The sequence below is a fragment of the Ovis aries genome, chromosome 23, assembly GCF_016772045.2.
Source record: "Ovis aries strain OAR_USU_Benz2616 breed Rambouillet chromosome 23, ARS-UI_Ramb_v3.0, whole genome shotgun sequence".
Lineage (NCBI taxonomy): Eukaryota > Metazoa > Chordata > Mammalia > Artiodactyla > Bovidae > Ovis > Ovis aries.
The window spans coordinates 57289937-57302185 of record NC_056076.1 but is presented as its reverse complement, the minus strand read 5'-3'; the positions used below and the strand labels follow the sequence as shown (position 1 = coordinate 57302185).

The 12249-nt window shown below is 45.7% G+C and overlaps 1 protein-coding gene across 4 annotated transcripts in view; it reads left to right on the top strand.

Moving 5' to 3' along the window:
- Window positions 1–12249, top strand: part of ATP8B1 (ATPase phospholipid transporting 8B1) — a 153082-nt gene that overhangs the window by 64471 nt on the left and 76362 nt on the right. For 2 of the 4 annotated variants that reach the window (XM_060405298.1, XM_060405297.1), the window contains exon 1: window positions 1–12249. This exon is cut by the window's left edge and continues 22108 nt beyond it. The exons of the other annotated variants lie outside the window; for them this stretch is intronic. The gene's annotated coding sequence lies outside the window, so the exon portion shown is untranslated. 4 annotated transcript variants of the gene reach the window in all.

The window sequence follows — 12249 nt, the reverse complement described above, 5'->3', positions numbered from 1 at the left end:
AGTGGTTGAAATAAACAAGGGGAGTAACTCAAGGACGTCAGACTGGATTCTGTAAAGCATCAGCTATGAATGGCCTTGATTGAATCCCTTAACCTCATAGCTCACATCTGTGTAGTGATTTGCTGATTACCAAGCCCCTTCACATGCTGGACACTAGACTCAGTAATTCTAAAGGGAGGGCAGAGCCCCTTTGCCCTCGTTGCCCTTTCTTTGAGGGAGCACGATGCTTTATTGTTTCCAGGGTCAGTGTTCTTCTGGCCTGGAGCCCCTCCCAGGTAGGTACCGGGCTGCTTCAGGTACGACTTCTTCAAGACTGCAGTCCACCCTCTGGGGCATGCCACCTTCTCCTGCACTTTGCATTTTGAACCATGATAATCTCTGTGATAGTTTCTGTCCTCTTGAGATGGTCATCATATCTTATTCATCCACGTTGTCCATAGTCCAGTAGACATACAGTAACTATTGGAAATTTAGTTCATCCATTAATCGCTACTTTACTGATGGGGACACTGGAGTTGAGCGAGACTCAATACAGGTCCGGCACTGTCCCTTCCCCTAACCTTTCTGAGCTTCAGATTCTTCTTGCAAAGATGAAGAGTTTGGACATTTTCTTTAACAAATCCTCGTGACTCTAAAACAGGTGTTTCTATTTTAAGATCTTAACTGCTTGATAGTGGTGTAAAAACTCAACAAAGCTCTCTAGATGCATAGGCAAGTCTGAAGGATGAAGAGTAAAGAATATGATCAAGGTACCTCATCTGTTGGCAAGAACGGAAATTCGTATTAACATTTCAGCCTAGGCCAGGAATGTAGTCCTAATTCCTGTTCATCAACACAATCTGCTTTCTCTGGAGGCTGAGAAAGTCGACTCTCCCGGGTCTTAGCCCTTTTCTTTTTCTGAAGTTCCCCACGTGATTTTGAAATCGGTTGAAATCAAGGCCTGCCTCTTGCTGTTTGGGAGATGGCTCACATCTGGCCAGCAGTGGTTATGTGAATAGTCTGTAAGTCTGTCTTCTGAATTTTAGCCACCTGGCTGGCCCCAGAGCAGCCTGTTTGCACAGCCAGCATTGGCCAGGCCACATAAATCGTGCTCTCAATCCTGAGACAAGGACGTTGTCTGTCCAAATCATGATGGAATCAGGACGCGCCTGCAGAAACTGGACTCTTGGCCACTGAGAGATCATCATTTCCTAATCAGTTAGGGTGAAGGAGGAGGGGCGGGTGTGCTGGAAAAGGAAAGGTGAAACCCCATCTTTCTCTTAGGATAAAAGCGTTCCCAGGAAAACCAAGTTGTTTACATCTTGTGTGCAATATCACTGCTGTCAAGCAACCCCTTTGGCTAAAACCAGTGAACAGATGTGGAGGGTTACAAACTGTGAAGCCTGGGCAAGCATTTCTGAAAGTTTAAATGAAATAATTTCTCACGCCAATGTAGAGGTGAATGGCCAATATAACTGTGACGCCTGCTCCCACCCATACACAGCTTCTGAGTTTTGCTTCACCCAGTGCTGCCCTGAATTGGAAGCCAGCCGATCATATTCTTGCAGGATGATAAGATCTGACTCTCTTAATTGTTATATTCCCAAAGCTGTTAATATATGTCAACATACAACAGGATGTTCGCTGCAGCTGCACATGATGACCTGGGAGCTGGGCCAGGGGGAGCCATTTACAGAGTGAATCTTGTAAAACTCTCAGCTTTGTTTTGAGTTAAGGCAAATTTAGGCATTTTCATTTTAAAAGGACTTTTGAAAGAAACTGAAAAGTTGAATATTTAGTAACCCTTTCAAGGGTTTACTCAACTGAGTAAAAGAAAAAAATCTCGTTTGCTTTTTGTTTTAACCTGTTTTACATAGACTGATAAACTTATGATTTTGAGATTCATTGTAATCAAACATGGCGATCAGAAATGTGGACTTCAAGATCACTTGATTTTTTTTCAGCTTTTGAACTCTAGCCTTTAAGTTCCACAGTGATTTACAATGGGCTTCCCAGAAAGATAATGTTTGGCATTATTTCTAAGAATTTTCTTCTCTTTCATTGCACAACGTAAGTTAAGAATTGGTAGTTAATCATCCCCAAAAGAATAAGATATAAACATCTTGTCTGGTGCTGTGAACATAAACTGAACATTGGACCATAGTTGATATCAACTTTGATGTTAAAAATTAATTGTAAGTTTTATTTTTGTCTCTTCTGGGATAACCCCCAGCTCCATCCACTAGTCATCTATGTCTCTCATCTCCCAAAGCCGGTCTGAGTGAAGTTGTGTCTCTCTGGTCTGATCTCACTTTAATTCGAGACCTCACACTTATTCCATGAGAGCTCTCTTGACCAAGTTTTGACTAAATTTGGGACCCAGCTAACACGTCTCAGGATTCTCGTTGTGTAATTTGTGGCTTACGTTTCTGGGCATCCTCTCTCCTCGTGTGTGGGCTGGACCTGGTGATATGCTTCTAATGCATAGAATGTGGTAAAAGGGGTGGGATGTCATGTCCAAGGTCAGGGTGTAAAAAGACCCCCCCTTGGATTTGCCCTGAGCAAAGCCAGCTGCCGGGTTGTGAGCAGCCCTCGGGAGAGACACATGGCAGAGAACTTCGGGTAGCCTCTGTTCAGTAGCCCCTGAGGAACCAAATCCCACCAACAGCCCTTTGAGTGAGCTCAGAGCCCTCCTGGGTGAGCCCAGAGGACCGCATCCCGGCTGACACCTGGACAGTAGCCTGTGAGAGGCCATGAGCCGTTACGGAGTTCTGGGCTACGGACACTGAGCTAATACTTGTGCTTTTAACTGCTTGATCTAGGGGATTGTTATGGCGACTGAACTGAATGTAGCAACTGATAATTAATACAAGGAAAAAGATTTCAGGTGCAATTTAAGCATCCCCTACCTGCAGGAGTTCACCATTTATCTAGTAAGCTCTTCAGTTGTCAAACTGCAGGTAAACCAAGATGCCAAGTCGCCATCTTTGTTGTTTTCTGATGAAGGGCTCCAATGAGAATGGTTTCCAGGCTTCAGTTTTTGTCCCACGAATTTGTTGGCTTTCCAATTTAATTAACCTTCAAAAGGTATGAGAGAATGTGAAGTGTAAAAATAATTATCCTGCCCCCTTCCACCCCAGTCCCCCGTTCCCCTCCTCCAAGGTAACAGCTGTTATGAATTGATTGGCGAAACTTCGAGAGCCGGTCTTGGTCTTTGCATTTACAGATGTGAACACCCATATTTCTTTTTTCCTCCAACACGAATGGCACTGGGATTTGACTTTCAACTTCTTGAGACAGGAGTATGGTTGATACACAGCAGATTGAAAACTTACATAATTTCTGCCAATGGTTTCTGCTCTTAATAGATAAGAAGTTAACTTGAGGAAACAGTTGAGGACCTTTGAGAGAAAGCAAGATAACATATTGCATAATGATGGGAGAGAGTGATAGGGGGACCTAGAGAAGCCATCTGGTTTGTCTTCTTTTCTGTGGGTAGCATGCTTAGTCGCTCAGTCATGTCCGACTCTTTGTGACCCACCCTGGACGGTAGCTTGCCAGGCTCCTCTGTCCAGGGGATTCTCCAGGCAAGAATACTAGAGTGGGTTACCATTTCCTCCTCCAGGGCATCTTCCCGACCCAGAGATCAAACCCACATCTCTTGTGTCTCCTGCATTGCAGGCGGATGGATTCTTTTGCTGCTGAGCTCCTGGGGAAGCCCTGTGGTTAGCATAGTAAATATTTAACACAGCCAGGTAAGCTGCTTTTGAGTGACTTCCATAGGGAGGCATCTTGTTGATCTGTGGGAAAAGGAGCAGTGAAAATAACTCTCCATATCAGAAAATAAATTAAAAAATAAATACAAACAAAAAATAAATATCAGGAAAAAATCAGTTGTTCCAGCCTTTCCTCCCCTTATCTTCTAGCCATTTTCTTCCCAAGAGCCCTTTATGTTATGAAAAGTTAGATAGTGTAAGTGTGTGTATGTGATTGGCTTCTGGTCATCTTTAGGGAACTAAGATGACCCTGGGTTAGATGTGTAGTGAGTCTTTTTATTTATTTATTTATTTATTTTAATTGGAGACTAATTACTTTACAATACTGTGGGGGTTTTTGCCATACATTGACATGAATCAGCCATGGGTGTACATGTGTTCCCCATCATGAACCCCCCTCCCACCTCCCTCCCCATCCCATCCCTCAGAGTCATCCCAGTGCACCAGCCCTGAGCACCCTGTCTCATGCATCAAACCTGGACTGGCGATCTGTTTCACATATGATAATATACATGTAATGAGTCTTGAGAACAGTTAATGAAGAAGAAGGTGGCGGGGTTGCTCCTGCTGTTTTATGCCTCCTTCTTGCTGTCACCCCGTGGTGGTGGTCGTGGTCCTGATGGTCGTGGTGGCTGGTGGAGGAGGAGGAGCCTTGGTAACTGTGTTGGTGGTGCTCCAGGCTGCCAGGACAGAGGTAACGCCTTCCTGGCTGGCCCTGAGCCAGTGACCACACACCTTAACCCGATCACATCTCCATTTCCGTTCTGCAAGGTGAAGGTGATTATACTGTAACTTTCAAGAATGGCAGAAGCCTAGTTAACTTGGGATTGGGCGACTAACCGATGCCTTAGAAGAAAGGTGCCTTATGAATTGTAGGTAGTGTCGTCATTCCAGTCTTTCCCTTTAAAATTCTAGACAGCCTGCCAAACAAGTTGCGATGGAGGCAAAAGAATAGTTGAGCAGGAGTTCAGTTGAACACAGATGTGCTCCCCTAATGTGTAGCACTGACTTTGAATGGAATTGAATCAAGTGTGCTCACCTGGTTTGTTATGCTGATTCATAAGATTGGCCAATTCTTTGCATTAATGGTTCAGAGCACCATAGAAGAACGTGGCCTTAAAGGATTTGGTGATGCATGATTCCTTTGATTGGGATCCAACATGTTGTCTATTTTTGTCTTGACATTGTTACTAGATACTCATCTTCAATGAATGCTTAATTATCTCACTGCTCCCTGACAGAAGCTGTTTTTCTAGGTAGAAGAACCAGTTAAGGTTTGTTCTAGGCCCTACTCCTGGACCCTGATGATAGATATGGAGTGAGAATTCCTCCCTCCCTCCTCCTCTCCATCCATCTCCACCTCTTTTTTCTCCCTTTCTTCCTTCTCTTCTTTTTCCCTCTCTTTCTTTCTTTTTCTCTTCCCTTATTTCATTCAATCTCACCAAATGCTATATGTACAAGCCACTAGCTAGAAGTTCTGGATACCACGGGGAGAACAAGAGATAGTCCCTAGCCACATGGAGCTTCCTTTCTCATGTGGAGAGACAAAGAATAAGGATCTTAAGTGGAATGTCAGCTATCGGTGATAAATGCAAAGGAAAAAATAAATTGGCATGAGAGCAATAAAGAGTTAGGATGGAAGAGGCGAGGGCTTCCTGTTTCATACAGGTGACTGGGTGCCTCGTTCACCAGGTGACCTTGCATCCACTCAGCAAATATCCAAACCATTCTGACCGGCAAGGCCTTCACAGGATGACCTGGGTCATCCTCTCCAGCCCCTTCCAACCATCTTCTTCCTACACCTGACTTTGCTTCCGTAACTAAACTAATTCTGAGTCCTCTGGGCTGTAGAACCTTCTTGCCCGCAGTTTCCTCTCCTGAAACTTCTGGCTTCTCCTAGCCTGATCACAGACCAACTTGACCTTCAAGGTCCAGCTCAGTCCTCTGCTGTCCTCCCCAGAAGCCCCTGCTCTCCAGGTGGAACTGTAACTGACCGCTCTTTCCCATGGATTCCCCTCCTCGCATCTGTCACAGTGAATTGCCTTCCGGTAAAGTGTGTTTTTGCCCCTCTTACTGCATGGGCTGTAAGCTTGTGAGGGCAAGGCCTGTATTTTACATCTCTGTATACTCGTCATACTTAGATATGCTTCACACGCTAAGTGTACTTTACATCTTTATATGGCTGTATCTTTATATACTTTGTATATAACTAATAACTTGTTTATTGCATTAATTTGGGGGCTAATAGAGGAAATGATCATCCCATAGACTCAGGAACTTGGCAGGCTAACGTCCATGGGGTTGCAGAGAGTCAGACCCCACTGAGCACACATTCACACACACACAGAGGAAATGGTGCAGTTTTGTATTTCAGGAGGCATGTTGCTTACGGTTAATCTTTACTCTTTTCGTAAAGCACTGACATAAGGAACAGCATTTTAAGTGTGACATCAGAGAGCCCACGAAGGTTCTTTCTGATCTTGGGGCTCTAGGATCTGGCTTATTTATCTCAAAGCCAGAGGTCTCCCCTCCCAGCTATTTATCATGAATTTCTGGGCCCCAGGCTGTGTTCCCTTTCGAATGTGGTTTTTCTGGTTGTTCCAAGCGAAATACTCTGTGTGCCTCTTAACATTACCGGAAAACTAATTTATCTTGTTTGATGACACTCAGATCTTCGGAAACTGGGTATGTTCTGATCAGCTCATTGGTTTCCACCATCAGAGACTGCAGTAAAATTTAGTCTTGAGGCCAGTCCTCCAGGGCACACTGCTCTGCGTGTGGCCTGAGTGACTCACGAGGCCCTGACAGCTCACCACTTATTAAGAAGGAAACTGCACAATGGACTTTTAAAGTGCACATGCCTGAAAAGGACTCCTCAGCCTGATCTTGGAAGTTTAAGTAATGGAAAACTGGTTATCTCAGATCTCTTGGGAACTGTAAGAGGCAAACTGGAGAGTCAGAATATGCCACAGAAGGAATTATCTCACGATATGAGATGATCAAATTCCACTGCCGAGAGTGAGCTGTGTCATGCTCGGCGAAACCACCTTCTGAGTGGTTGAGGGATGACTGACTTATCCTTTAAAGGAGGGAGTTGACTGCAATAGAAATAGTTCTATTTTGATTCGATGAGGTAGTTGTGAAAAGAGATTTACCGTCTTAATACTCCCATCCGTTGTATCAGCACTGAATCTGCATTTCCTGCTGGTAAAAATGAAAATTCATCTTCTTAGTGGAGGGGAGACACTGAATAACCCACATCTGCAGTCCCTTCTCTCTCTCTCTCTCACGTGTCCAGATGTTGTCACCTGTAGGTATGCTGCAGGGAGGGGGACCCCTTCCAGGGCCTGAGAGTGGGCTCTTGCCGAACACTCAGAAGTGAACTGTCCGAGGAGACACGCATGCTGACCAAGCAAGAGGCTGTGTAGGGAAGGGGTGTGCGGGCAGAGAGCAGCAGGGTAAGGGAGCCTGGGCAGACTGCTGTGCCACGTGGCTCACAGTCCTGGGCTTTGTGGTGAGGGGTTAGTTTCCGGGTTGTCTCTGGCCAATCGCTGTGACTCAGGGGCCGTCCTGATGGTGCGTGCACCACTCAGCCAAGATGGATTCCAGCGAGAAGGATTCTGGGAGGTTGGCAGGACGTGGACCGAAGTCTTTCCCCAGTTTTTCTGGTTGGTGGTAGCTTGTTAGTTCTGCGTTCCTTCCCGGGACCTCCTGTTGTAAGAGAATTCGTGCGAGTGGTTACTCTGGTGCCTGGCCAGGGCGGGGGTTTCAGTCAGCGGTTCCCCCAGTAGGTATATTGCCCCACACTTGAAGTGTGCTACAGGAGGCAGGCTGTCCCTCACACCTGGCATCCCCCGCTGGTGGTGGTTTAGTCACTGAGTCGTGTCCAACTCTTGTGACCATAGAGGAGCCCAGCAGGCTCCTCTGTCCGTGGGATTCTCCAGGCAAGGATACTGGAGTGGGTTGGCATTTCCTTCTCCAGGGAATCTTCCTGTCCCCAGGGACTGAGCCTGCATCTCTGGTGTCTCCTGCATTGCAGGCGGCTTCTTTACCACTGAGTCGTTGGGGAACCCCATCCTGTCTTATTTCCAGACAACAGTTTTATAAGGTAATTCCTGTAGGCAGTGTGAGTGGATAGTGTACTGCGGAGGACCACTGGGCTACAGTGCTTCTGCCTGAGAGCAAAGACAGCAAGTTCCAGACGTGCTGATTTCCAGCATTCTGGAACCAGACTAACTCGATGCGCATCTAGGTTCTACCACACAAGGGCTGTGAGATCCTGGCTGAGTTCTTGACCTCAGTGTCTTCATCTATAAAATTGGAATGACAGGACCAACCTCACTGGGTCTTTGTGAGCTCTGTATGCATTTATACATGTGAGTGTTTGGACCAGTACCTGGCACCAAGAGTTAGTTCAATAAATGCTGGCTAGTGTTATCATTAATACATTACTAAATCAGAATTACAAATAATCTATTTTGGGAGAGTACTTGCCACTTGTGCATCTGGAATGCTGTAGGCGTCAGACTATGAGTCAGTTTCCTTCTTTGACTCCCATCTTGACTGTCTCTTCCAAGATCCTGTCTGACTTTTCCCACTTGAGATAATCCATATAATAACTGCCTCTTGCTTTACCCCCGCACCTCCAAGGAGCCTTACACCATTTCTTGCTGATTGTTTTTGGTTTTAACTAAGCCAGGAATTGGTAAATAAATGGCCTTCCACTCATGTGGCTTGTTGTAGGAGGTCTCATGGGCATCTCTGGAAAGGCTTTAGAGCTGGGGTCCCCAACCTCCTGGATCTCATGACTGATGATCTGAGGTGGAGCTGATGTAATAATGAGAGGGGTAAAGTGCACAGTAAATGTAATGTGCTTAAATTATCCTGAAATCATCCCGCGCTCCTCGTCTGGTCCATGGAAAAACCATCTTCCATGAACCTGGACCCTGGTGCCCACAAGGTTGGGGACCTCTGCCCTAGATAACTGGTCTTAACGTGATGAAGGATTCTAGTCACAGAGTGTGAAGGAGGAGACTGATTCGATCTCAGTCTCCGTATCCCCGCAGGACAGATCCCGACAAGAGACACAGCGCTGAGGAGGAGGGGGTTGCCTGTCGCTGTCTAGTTGCTCAGTTGTGTCCGACTCTTTTGCAATCCTATGGACTGTAGCCCCCAGGCTCCTCTGTCTGTGGGATTTCCCAGATAAGACTGGAGTGGGTTGCCATTTCCTCCTCCAGGGGATCTTTCAAACCCACGTCTCCTGCATTGGCAGGCGGATTCTTTACTGCTCAGCCACCAGGGAAGCCTGGAATTGCACAGAGGCTGGAGAAAGCAGGGCTGGGGATGTGGGTTTGGCCGCCATCTCCTGGGCTGGTCAGCGCTTTTGAGCAATGAATTAATCGATACCAGCTCCTGTTTCTTTGTGACATGCCTGGGCCTGGAGAATGGGAAGCAAAGAGGCCACATGTGGGCTGCTTGGTATGCTTTCCAAAGCCTCCCTCCCTTGGCATCAGGACCAGAACGCTTGGTGACCTGGGAGGACCCAGTTCTTCACTGGGAATTCACCCACCAGATTCTCCAGCAGGTTTACAGGGTGGGCTCCTGGCCATTGCCTCTCTACTCAGGCTGGTCAGTTACATCCTGGTCAGTTTCCCAGCTGAGAAGATGACAACGTCTCTGCATTTTTGTTTGCAGAAATTATCACCGACTTCTGGCTTCTTGGGCTTTTTAAGTGGCAAACAATGATGACTGTTATGATTAATGCAAGGGTTAAAACTTTCTGCTGGGCGTGTGTTTCATTTTACAACCTAACTCATTCTCTCCATGCATCAATTTCCAGTTCTGTCCTTGGCTTGGGGTTTGTTACCAACTTGGCAGGCAATGCCTCTTGCCTTTTATTTTTAGAACTTAGAGTAAGGATTAGCAGTGTAATATTAAGAATCTGGTGAATTGAATTAGATAAAATATGCAACAGAGAAAAAGCTGTAAAAGCTTGACTTTTTTGACACATAAGCAGTAAAAACGGCCTTGTAGAATTTTAATCTAGGGTGTGTTATCGGACCCCAATTCCCTTGGCCAGTGACTCTTGAGGATTTCAAAATGGCTTTGGGGAATACGTGTGATTCTAGGATTCTTCTTAGTGACTCAGGAAAAAAAGTTTCCTTGTCTCTTCTTATGGAAGTGATATGGGTATTTATAGCTTGAATATATATTACTAAGAACTGCCGATTGTCTAAGTTTTTACTCTGTGATTAAAAAAAAAATCAATGTAGAGCTGTATGCCTGTGTGTTTTCATGAATGAAGGCTCAAACCAGTTGTGTGCTGGTTTCCTACAATAAATCCAAGTTTCTGGCAAGCTCTGGATCCTGTCCTGCCTAATCTCCCAGACTAGTGTGTTTCATCAAGCTTCCTGTCATGATGAAAATGTCCTTTATCTAGTCACTAGACACACATAGCTACTGGGCACTTGAAATGTGGCTTGTGCAACTGACTGAGGAACTGGCTTTTAAATAATTCGGTTTGAGTTAATAGCACATAAATACCCTCACATGTCTGTGTGGCTCCTCGCCATGGGCTTGGACAGTTCCTATCAGAAATGGCCTGTAACTCAGGCAGCAGCTGGCTTTCTGAGGAACTCGAGCTTCCTTAGGGGTGGGATGAACCAAAAATCAGAGGGGGCATGTGCCACTGTCCCCTCCGCAACCCCTCGAGCAGAGTGTCTTTGCTGGACGCTCCCCTCCATGGAAAGTGCTTTTCTACCCTGAGCTTTAATACTGAAATCCCTCCGAAGGCTCCACACTGCTCTGAGGATAAGCTCTAGGCTTCTAATGACTTTTATTATCTGCTCACCTCTCACTTTCTTTCCCATCACTTTCCCCATCATCCGGTGATTTCTCATCACATGGATAGACTTCCGTTCCAACACCGGGCTATGTGCATTCTTACCTCGAGAGCTTTGCAGACACTGTGCCATCTGCCTGGAATGCCCTTTCCCTCTCCTTCACCTGGCTCACTCCGCCCTGTCCTGTGGGTTTCAGATTGGGTGTCAGTTCCCATAGCATCTCCTCTGGGAAAAGCTTTCTGGAGCCCTCCTCGGACAGGTAGGTGTCCCTCCTGGTAGGCATCCTAAGTGGATCCCCGTCATACCACCTGCCACACTTGATTGAAGTCACATATTTTCCTGGAAGTCTCTCCCTTTATACTGTGTATGCATGCTGAGTCACTTCAGTCATGTCCGACTCTTTGCGACCCCATGGACTGTAGCCCACCAGACTCCTGTGTCCATGGGGATTCTCCAGGAAACAATGCTGGAGTGGGTTGCCATGCCCTCCTCCAGGGAATCTTCCTGACCCAGGGATTGAACACAAGTCTCTTACGTTTCCTGCACTGGCAGGCAGGTTCTTTACCACTACCACCTCCTGGGAAGCCCTCGCTTACACTAAAGCTTTGCAAAGTGTGGTCCCTGGACCAACCATATGAGCATCACCCAGGCATTGGCTAGAAGTGCAGGTTCTCAGCTCCCAGCCTAGGTCTCCTGAACCAAACACTCCAAAGACTGGGCCTAGTAAGCCCTCCAGGGGAGCCTGATGCCACTTCAAGTTACCGAACCACTGAGCTAAACCATAAGCTTCATGAAGGTTGGAATCTGTGACTTCCTCTTCGACACTGTGTCCCTTAGCACACCACATGGCTTGGAGGAGTGGATGTTCAAGAAACACCTTCAAAGATGGTACTTTGGTTATGCTTTAGGCTGCTTATCCTGTAAGGAAATTTTTACCTGAAACCAGTTTAAATCTCTTCTCCTTTTGCCAGAGGAGATAAAGAACTGAGTACTTTTTCTGGGGAAAAAAAAAAAGTACGTTCTATGTATGCATTATAATATATTCAATGTATATTGAATATACATTCTAATATATTCAATGTATATGTATATTATTTTCATACTCTTTTCCATTATGACTTCTCGCAGGATATTGGATATAGTTCCCTGTGCTCTATGGTGGGAGCCTGTTGTTCATCCATTCTATACATAATAGTTTACATCCGCTGACCCCAAACTTTCGATCCATCTCTCCCTCATACCGATACTTGTTATTTTTTGTTTTCGATACTTGAGCTCTTGAAAGAGAAAGTTAACTAGGATAGCGTCAGAGAAAGGGCCTTTAAATTCTTTAAATGTATTTCTTTGATCAACTAAAACTTACACATTGAGTACCTATTGTATAATAAATTGCTAAATTGAAAGAAATAAAATCAATAGAGTTTATTCCAGTTGGTCCTTGAAAATGTTAGAATTTGACTTTTTTTTTTTAAAAAAGGCATGTGTGTCTATGCTCAGTCACTGTTTGCAACCCTATGGACTACAGCCCACCAGGTTCCTCTCTCCATGGGATTTTTCAGCAAGAATACTGGAGTGGGTGCCGTTTCCTTTTCCAGGGAATCTTCCTGACCCAAGGATTGAACCTGTATCTCCTGCGTCTCCTGCACTGGCAG